Source organism: Bos taurus, chromosome 1, assembly GCF_002263795.3.
Source record: "Bos taurus isolate L1 Dominette 01449 registration number 42190680 breed Hereford chromosome 1, ARS-UCD2.0, whole genome shotgun sequence".
Lineage (NCBI taxonomy): Eukaryota > Metazoa > Chordata > Mammalia > Artiodactyla > Bovidae > Bos > Bos taurus.
The window spans coordinates 84849780-84859412 of record NC_037328.1 but is presented as its reverse complement, the minus strand read 5'-3'; the positions used below and the strand labels follow the sequence as shown (position 1 = coordinate 84859412).

The window sequence follows — 9633 nt, the reverse complement described above, 5'->3', positions numbered from 1 at the left end:
GAAAATACTCCTATCAAAGTTGTTCATCGGGGAATGACCAGGACCGGTAGTGTTGGGGATGGCTCTGAAGTAAGAAAGTTTCCATTTACTAAAAAGTTATTTTGCCCTTTACTTATCTTAGTTACTGTATGTGTATGGTTACCTAGGTTTGGGGGCAACAGACTTTTAATATTTCCAAGGGGAAGCACAGCTGAGGATGGCTGCCAAAGACATGGTCATCAATCAGATTCAAGCAGAATCCACTCAGCCTCGCCCCTCTGAGTGCGTCAGTCATCCTGCCGCTCTGTCCTCACCAGGTGCTCATTTGGCTTGCCGTTGGGAGACCATTTTAAGCCTGTAGTTGTTACTCGCTGTGCAGTTTGGTTTACATTCACAGCATTCATTTTCTTTGATAGATCAATCAATAATACTCAATGGTACTCCCCCATTATGCTTAGCACTTTTTAGGGCTTTGCTAAATTACACTATATATACTAAAATTGGAGTGGTACCTAGCTTCCCAGATAGCAACCATGCAGTGATTTTGGTCCTAAGAAATATTACTTTAAAATCCACTCCATTGTTCCTCTTAAAAAAATTTTATAGGGTTAATTTTGTTAACCTTATAATTTTATAGAGTTAATTTACATTTTTGTAGATTACGGGCAAAACGGCTCACAATTTATGAATCATTGTATAAATACATTATTATTTATATTTTCAATTTAACTTATAGAATTATATAGTGTGTATGTAATTTCAAAAGTTTTAACATGTTAGGATGTTTATACTCAATATGGAATAGAAAAATTGCTGACTTCCTCTTACATTGATCATTTACTACATAGTACATCTCATTACACTGCAAGGAGATCCAACCAGTCCATTCTGAAGGAGATCAGCCCTGGGTGTTCTTTGGAAGGAATGATGCTAAAGCTGAAACTCCAGTACTTTGGCCACCTCATGCGAAGAGTTGACTCATTGGAAAAGACTCTGATGCTGGGAAGGCTTGGGGGCAGGAGGAGAAGGGGACGACAGAGGATGAGATGGCTGGATGGCATCACTGACTCGATGGACATGAGTTTGACTGAACTCTGGGAGTTGGTGATGGACAGGGAGGCTTGGCGTGCTGCGATTCATGGGGTCGCAAAGAGTCGGACACGACTGAGCGACTGAACTGAACTGAACATCTCATTTTTATCATGCATACTCTAATCTATCATTTGTGTATCTAATAGTATGCCAGGGAGAGTTTTCAGAATAGCTCTGAAACTCAGAATACCTCTGAGAACTGCAGCAGGATAAATCACACATACACCCCCCAATGCCAACCTTTGTTTGTTTCATTTCTTTCTTTTCCTAAATAAAATGGCAGAAGAAATCTGTTTAAACTTTCTCATTCACTCAGCAAGGGTAGGTAAAAATTCACACACTACAAATAGTTAAATATTTTTGTTGCAATCCAAGGCTTTGCTTTTAATTTTTAAAATTGACTTTGAAATCAAACTCATTTTGACAAAAGGCAGGGGTCTGGGTGAAGTCCCCACCCCCTACAAAACTGCATTAAAGTCCTAATTGTTTTATTTGAAATATCACTTTCAACTAATTAATTCGTTTTGCCCTTGACTGAATTGATTGAAAACCCCATAAGATCTTTAGGGAGAGAAAGAGAGAGCTGCGTGCCTTGACCTTCCCTCATTTCCAATCACATCTTTATTTACTATATTGAAACATGAAGCTCTGCCACAGAACAAAAGGTGGAGAAATTATGATTTGAAGGAATAGTTTTCCCTTACAGAAAGCAAGCAGGCTAGGAGATTTTCTTCTTTAATAAGATGAAGTTTATGTTTTTTAGATCACTTTAAAGAAACTACTGCAGATGGTGACTGCAGCCATGATATTAAAAGATGCTTACTCCTTGGAAGGAAAGTTATGACCAAGCTAGATAGCATATTCAAAAGCAGAGACATTACTTTGCCAACAAAGGTCCGTCTAGTCAAGGCTATGGTTTTTCCTGTGGTCATGTATGGATGTTAGAGTTAGACTGTGAAGAAAGCTGAGCGTCGAAGAATTGATGCTTTGAACTGTGGTGTTGGAGAAGACTCTTAAGAGTCCCTTGGACTGCAAGGAGATCCAACCAGTCCATTCTAAAGGAGATCAGCCCTGGGATTTATTTGGAGGGAATGATGCTGAAGCTGAAACTCCAGTACTTTGGCCACCTGATGCGAAGAGTTGACTCATTGGAAAAGACCCTGATGCTGGGAGGGACTGGGGGCAGGAGAAGGGGATGACAGAGGATGAGAAGGCTGGATGGCATCACCGACTCAATGGACATGAGTTTGGGTAAACTCTGGGAGTTGGTGATGGACAGGAAGGCCTGGCGTGCTGCGATTCATGGGGTCGCGAAGAGTCGGACACGACTGAGCGACTGAACTGAACTGAACTGAAAGAAACTACAGTCACTCTAATCTAGGCTTTCAATTTGTTTTCCAATCTGCCTTGGTTCACGTTTTGAGGCATTATGTTGACAGACTCCATGCCACTCAGCAGTCACCAAATAAATTTGACTGTTTATGGTATAAAAATTTGGAGTTGTACAACAGAATTATTGCTGGGGGGTTTTGGTTTGAGTATTTTATTTTGCTTTGTTTTGTTTTAAGTCATAAAAAGATAAATAAGCCCAGGTGAAAAGCTCTTATTTGTTTCTTTTCCAGCCTGTTTTTGTTTTTGTTTTCTATTTCCAACCTGTTAGAGTGGAGCAGCTTTTCTTGCATTTCTTATCATAACTTTAAGTTCCAGTACAAGACTGTTCTAATATCTGCTCTCTATTGTGCATGAGTGCTGAAGAATTGATCCTTTCAAACTGTAGTGCTGCAGAAAACTCTTTTTTTTTTTTTTTTTTATGGGAGCGGGAAGGAGCGCGTTGCTGTGTGCAGCTCGGGCAGCCGCCGCTCCTCCGCTTTTCACCGAGCGTTCTGGAAAGTTCCTGCAGAAAACTCTTGAGAGTCCCTTGGACAGCAAGATCGAAAGAGTCAATCCTAAAGGAAATCAATCCTGAATATTCATTGCAAGGACTGTTGCTGAAGCTGAAGTTCTAATACTTTGGCCACCTGATGCGAAGAGGTGATTCATTGGAGAAGACCCTGATGCTGGGAAAGACTGAGGGCAGGAGAAGGGGGTGATAGAGAATGAGATGGTTGGATGGCATCACTGACTCAATGGACATGAGTTTGAGCAAACTCTGGGGGATAGTGAAAGACAGGGAAGCCTGGCATGCTGCAGTTCATGGGGTCACAAAGAGTTGGGCATGACTGAGCGACTGAACAACAGTTGTGCATGAGGCCCTTAACTGATTTTCAAAAGTGGTTAAATACAGCAAATGTTATGCTTTCTTTTAGGCATATATATGAAATTCTGTTAGGTCAGTAGAATACCCTCGAAGCATATTAAAAATCTCAGATGCTATCATGCCAGGCTCAGAATATTCAAAAAAGTGTTTTGGGAGAGTTTGTATAGTTTTTTTTCACAACTCCTTTTAATTTTCATAATCTTTTATCAGAACTTTGATTCCTTTTTAGTTCCTGACCACAATCAACACATAAAAATGTGTTTTATAAATTAAGTCTTTGTTGTAAGTTCTAGTATTTCTAGGCATAATTGCTTGTCTTTCTGTTTCCACAATTTATATATAATGACTAATGTCAACAAATATGCCATCTGAGAATTAAATGTACTTACCCTGAGTTCTATAACAGTCCTTTGGTTACCTTGAGCAAAAGAACTGAACATTTGGGCATATAGCATGAGTTCAGGACTGTTTGCATCACACATACAAGGAAATGACATATTAAATAACTGAGCGCTACTGTTTATTGAGCATCTGCTATGTGCCAGGCATTCTGCCAAGGAGGGTGCACAAATGCCATTTCACTTCAAATGTACAGCATCCCTCTAAGGAAAGTATTATTAGCATTTATGTTTTGCCAATGGTGAAACTGAGGCTCATTGAGATTACTCCAGGGTTCCAACTGTTTGTCAGATATACCTGAGAATTCTGGAGCAAGAACACTATCCTTTCTGAAATTCAAAGTTTATTTTGACTAAGAAGTGATTTTTTTTTTTAATTACCAATTCAGTGAAAAATATTCAAAGAGCTTGCCTTGGAATCTGTGTTAAGTATACTTAAAGGAATTTCCAGAAAATAAAAGATTAACAAATTAGATTGTCTATAGTTTGACTACAAGACCATAGTATGTTAAAGAAATTCCATGAAATCAGTTAAAAACAGAAGGAAGGAAGGAAGAGAGGAAGAAAGCATGGAGAAGAAAGAAATGAAAGAAACATCTGGTTGATGAAATTCTTCACTTTTTTCAGTGCTTAAAATGGGGTTGTCCAGGACTGAAATAATTTAAGCACCTTCACAGCCACAGAGAATTTTAGACCTTAATATATTCTGTGGTCAAAACACAGAGGACTGGTTTTATTCAAGAGCAAGAACCATTTAAAAACTTTCTTAAGTGCTGGAGAAGGTGTGGAGAAATGGAAACCCTCCTACACTATTGGTAGGAATGTAAGTTGGTGTAGCCACTGCAGAAAATAGTACAGATGTTTCTCAGAAAATTAAAAATAGAATTACTATAGGATCCAGCATCCCGAAGAATTGATGCTTTTGAACTGTGATGTCAGAGAAGACTCTTGAGAGTCCCTTGGACTGCAAGGGGATCCAACCAGTCCATCCTAAAGGAGATCAGTCCTGGGTGTTCATTGGAAGAATAGCTGCTGAAGCTGAAACTCCAATACTTTAGCCACCTCATGCGAAGAGTTGACTCATTGGAAAAGACCCTGATGCTGGGAGGGATTGGGGGCAGGAGGAGAAGGGGACGACAGAGGATGAGACGGCTGGATGGCATCACCGACTTAATGGACATGAGTTTGGGTAAACTCTGGGAGTTGGTGATGGACAGGGAGGCCTGGCGTGCTTCGATTCATGGGGTCGCAAAGAGTCGGACACGACTGAGCGACTGAACTGAACTGAATTGAAAAAAGAATGAAATAATGTCATTTGCAGCAACATGGATGCAGCTAGAGATTATCATACTGAGAAAAGTAGGTGAAAAAGAGAAAGACAAATACCATCTGATATCACTTATATGTGGAATCTAATATACAGCATAAATGAACCTATCTAAAAAAGAGAAACAGACTCACTGACAGAGAGAGCAGAATTGTGCTTGCTATGGGGGAGGCAGGGTGAAGGAGGGAAGAACTGGGAATTTGGAATTAGTAGATGCAAACTATTACATACAGGATGAATAAACAAGCTCCTACTGTATTACACAGGGGACCATAACTATATTCAACATCTTGGGATAAACCATAGTGGAAAAGAATATAAAAAAGAATGTGTATATGTGTATAACTGAGTCACTTTGCTGTATAGAAATTAACACAACATTGTAAAACAACTACATGCCAATAAAAATATGTATCTGTAAGAAAACAAACAAAAAAGCTTTGCTTTTTTCCTGAAAAAATTTAAACAAATGCAGTAGAATTAGCTGTAGAATGCCATTAAATAATCCAAATATTTTTGTCTAAATTGAACTATATATTCATATACATATTGACTAAATTTTCAAAGAATTTTTGTTTTTGTTTCCACAGTACCTGTATGTATATGTAATGCCTATATATAGCTTATGTAAGGTAATCAAATTTGGTTTATATGTATTAAATATCAAAAAATATATATGTATATATACATACACACACACACGGATATATGCATAGGAAAACACTTCTTAATTTGTCCCTTTATTTGATTTAAAATAATTATAACTGGCCATAAAGCAAGCGTCTTTATTGAAAATGATGCTTATGAGAAAACAGAATTGACATTAGCAATATTCTTTTCATCATCCCACTTTCTTATGTAGTTATTCTCCATGTAGCAGCTTATATTCAGGGAGAGTTTTATAAACATTTTATTTTTCTTATTTCATTATATACATTTCTTACTATTTTAAGGAATGAAAATTGTTATGTAGAAGTTAGCTTTTTGCTTTTTAAGGTAATCTTGGCTGGTGAAGAAATATATTTATAAAATAGTGGCTAACATTTCATGTCAGTAATCCACACTAAAGGTATTAGAAGCAATAAGAAACTGTACCTTTAAAATGATTTATTAAAATATTATATACACAATGAACTTTTATTTAATACTTAGTACAATATAAAGTATGAATAATATTTATGCATTATTTGTAATTTTTTTAAAAAATGGTTTCCCTCTGCCAGTTACTGTATTCTCGGGTTACTTTCTCTTTCCTGTGTGAAGACAAGTATTAGAAAAATACAAAATATCTTTCATCCACTTAGTAAAATTCACATGAATTAGTCACCAAAAGGAAGGAAAATGTAATTAATTAACTATTCAATCTATTCATATATCCCATTGGAGTTGGAATCTGCAGTTAACTATACTTCAGTTCAGTTCAATTCAGTCACTCAGTCGTGTCCGACTCTTTGCGACCCCATGAATCGCAGCATGCCAGGCCTCCCTGTCCATCACCAACTCCTGGAGTTCACTCAGACTCACGTCCATCGAGTCAGTGATGCCATCCAGCCATCTCATCCTCTGTCGTCCCCTTCTCCTCCTGGCCCCAATCCCTCCCAGCATCAGAGTCTTTTCCAATGAGTCAACTCTTCGCATCAGGTGGCCAAAGTATTGGAGTTTCAGCTTTAGCATCAGTCTTTCCAAAGAACACCCAGGACTGATCTCCTTCAGAATGGATGGATCTCCTTGCAGTCCAAGGGATTCTCAAGAGAATTCTCCAACACCACACTTCAAAAGCATCAATTCTTCAGCACTCAGCTTTCTTCACAGTCCAACTCTCATATCCATACATGACCACAGGAAAAACCATAGCCTTGACTAGACGGACCTTTGTTGGCAAAGTAATGTCTCTGCTTTTGAATATGTTATCTAGGTTGGTCATAACTTTCCTTCCAAGGAGTAAGCATCTTTTAATTTCATGGCTGCAGTCACCATCTGCAGTGATTTTAGAGCCCCCCAAAATAAAGTCTGACACTGTTTCCACTGTTTCCCCATCTATTTCCCACTTACCTACATAATATTTATTCTCTTACCTCAAGGATTTTTGTGCATATAAAAGTATGCTTCCACAGGAACTTATACTTAGGAAATATTTCTAATAAGAATTAGTAAACATGAATGATGTTTATCATATTTATTTAAGGCAAAAAAAGAGTTATGTATGCAATATGATCACAACTATGCAAAGAAAAATATGAATAATATTAGAAGATAATATACCAAAATGTTAACTTTGATTATATTGGGTTATGAGTAATTTTTCTTTTCATTTTTTTCTATATTCTCCAAATTTTATATAAAACAAGTACATATTATTTCTATAATATTAACAGTATCACATAAAATGAATGAGGTGAGCTTGAGTTATACTTCCAAGCAACATTTAAAATCATCCTTCCATTTTACTGGAGTTATTTTACATGTAAACATTAAAATTCTGAGCCTGTGCCAAAAAAGAAGCCTATCCTTAGTTGGTAGATGTTCTGGTGCAAAGGATGATCTGGAGACAAAACTGGTGGATGAGAAGGAGAAAAATGGAGGGATCGTTAGAATAACCAGATAATAGAAATGATGCAACATTGATTATTAATATCAGGGTACAATTGAGCTAATTCTAGGTTAGATCCCACTCAGTTTTACTGATCATTATTAGTAATTGGTTTGCAAGTTTCTTTTCCCCATATCCTATCAATGAAAATGTTTCCTCCCTAAAACAAATCTTAGAGAAACAAAAACAGTGTTGACTCAAAAGCCTCTTGATGAAAGTGAAAGTGGAGAGTGAGAAAGTTGGCTTAAAGCTCAACATTCAGAAAACGAAACTCATGGCATCTGGTCCCACCACATCATGGGAAATAGATGGGGAAACAGTGGAAACAGTGTCAGACTTTATTTTTCTGGGCTCCAAAATCACTACAGATGGTGACTGCAGCCATGAAATTAAAAGACGCTTACTCCTTGGAAGAAAAGTTATGAGCAACCTAGATAGCATATTCAAAAGCAGAGACATTACTTTGCCAACAAAGGTCCATCTAGTCAAGGCTATGGTTTTTCCTGTGGTCATGTATGGATGTGAGAGTTGGACTGTGAAGAAGGCTGAGCACTGAAGAATTGATGCTTTTGAAGTGTGGTGTTGGAGAAGACTCTTGAGAATCCCTTGGACTGCAAGGAGATCCAACCAGTCCATTCTGAAAGAGATCAGCCCTGGGATTTCTTTGGAAGGAATGATGCTAAAGCTGAAACTCCAGTACTTTGGCCACCTCATGCAAAGAGTTGACTCACTGGAAAAGACTCTGATGCTAGGAGGGATTGGGGGCAGGAGGAGAAGGGGACGACAGAGGATGAGATGGCTGGATGGCATCACTGACTCGATGGACGTGAGTCTGAGTGAACTCCGGGAGTTGGTGATGGACAGGGAGGCCTGGCGTGCTGCGATTCATCGGGTTGCAAAGAGTCGGACACGACTGAGCGACTGATCTGATCTGATCTGAAACTACTTGATGTTTTTATTTTCTTTTTCTGCCAGTAGTTATGGAAAATCATGGCTCTTCCCTGGTGGCTCAGATGGTAAAGCGTCTGCCTACAATGCAGGAGACCTGGGTTCGATCCCTGGGTTGGGAAGATCCGCTGGAGAAGGAAATGGCAAACCACTCCAGTACTCTTGCCTGGAAAATCACTGGGAAATCCCATGGACAGAGGAGCCTGGTAGGCTACAGTCCATGGGGTTGCAAAGAGTCAGACATGACTGAGCAACTTCACTTTCACATTCATAAGACTATGGAAAAACACAGGCTACCAAAAAAAGGGAAAATTGCTAACTGTGACCCGCAGCAACTTAATTTTCCTTATTAGTAAAATGAAGATAACAATATGTATTTTATCTTTGTGTAAATTACCTCAAGAAGTGACCTCAAAATCAGATTAAGCTTATCCTTACAGGTAAAAGTAGAAAAAAAAATGGTTCACTTTTATTATATATGTGTGTGTATGTTATGTATTATAATTTTATAAGCAAATATATTGATTTATATACAACTGACTTATATATTCTGACTTCAATGCCCAGTGTGGGGGCTGACCCTGAGGCCTTGGCTTGTCCCATGTGTTGGATGAGTGTAGTCTTATACAGAGCAGGAGGGATCCTGGTAGAGGGATCATGGCCCAGGGGGCTGACCAGACAGCCTCAACTCTTAGGTTGTTTTCAGTACATTGTCAGGCATTACAATTCTCCTGCACTTGGCTAAAGGGAATTGTGAATTACATTATCTAGTTTTAACTACAGTGTCCTGCATAATGTGGATTAATGGCTTTAAAACATTCATACAATGAAACCACGTGTTGAAGGTAATATTAATAATGTGAATACAAATGAACAAGAAATGGCAAAGCTGACATTTCTCCCACCCCTAGCAGAGCTCACTGATAGCCACGCTAAGCTAAGCACAATGACAGTCTGTTTATGCTTTGGCATAACCATACTTAGATAAGCCAAGGCTCTAACTCAAAGAAATTTGGATCTGGGCAATAAAAAAATTTAACTC

At 38.3% G+C, this 9633-nt stretch overlaps 1 non-coding gene across 1 annotated transcript; it reads left to right on the top strand.

Moving 5' to 3' along the window:
* Positions 1-8641: 8641 nt before the first annotated feature.
* TRNAC-ACA (transfer RNA cysteine (anticodon ACA)) lies at positions 8642-8713 on the top strand. Its single transcript has one exon. It is a non-coding gene; the product is annotated as a tRNA-Cys (tRNA).
* The last annotated feature ends 920 nt before the right edge of the window (positions 8714-9633 follow it).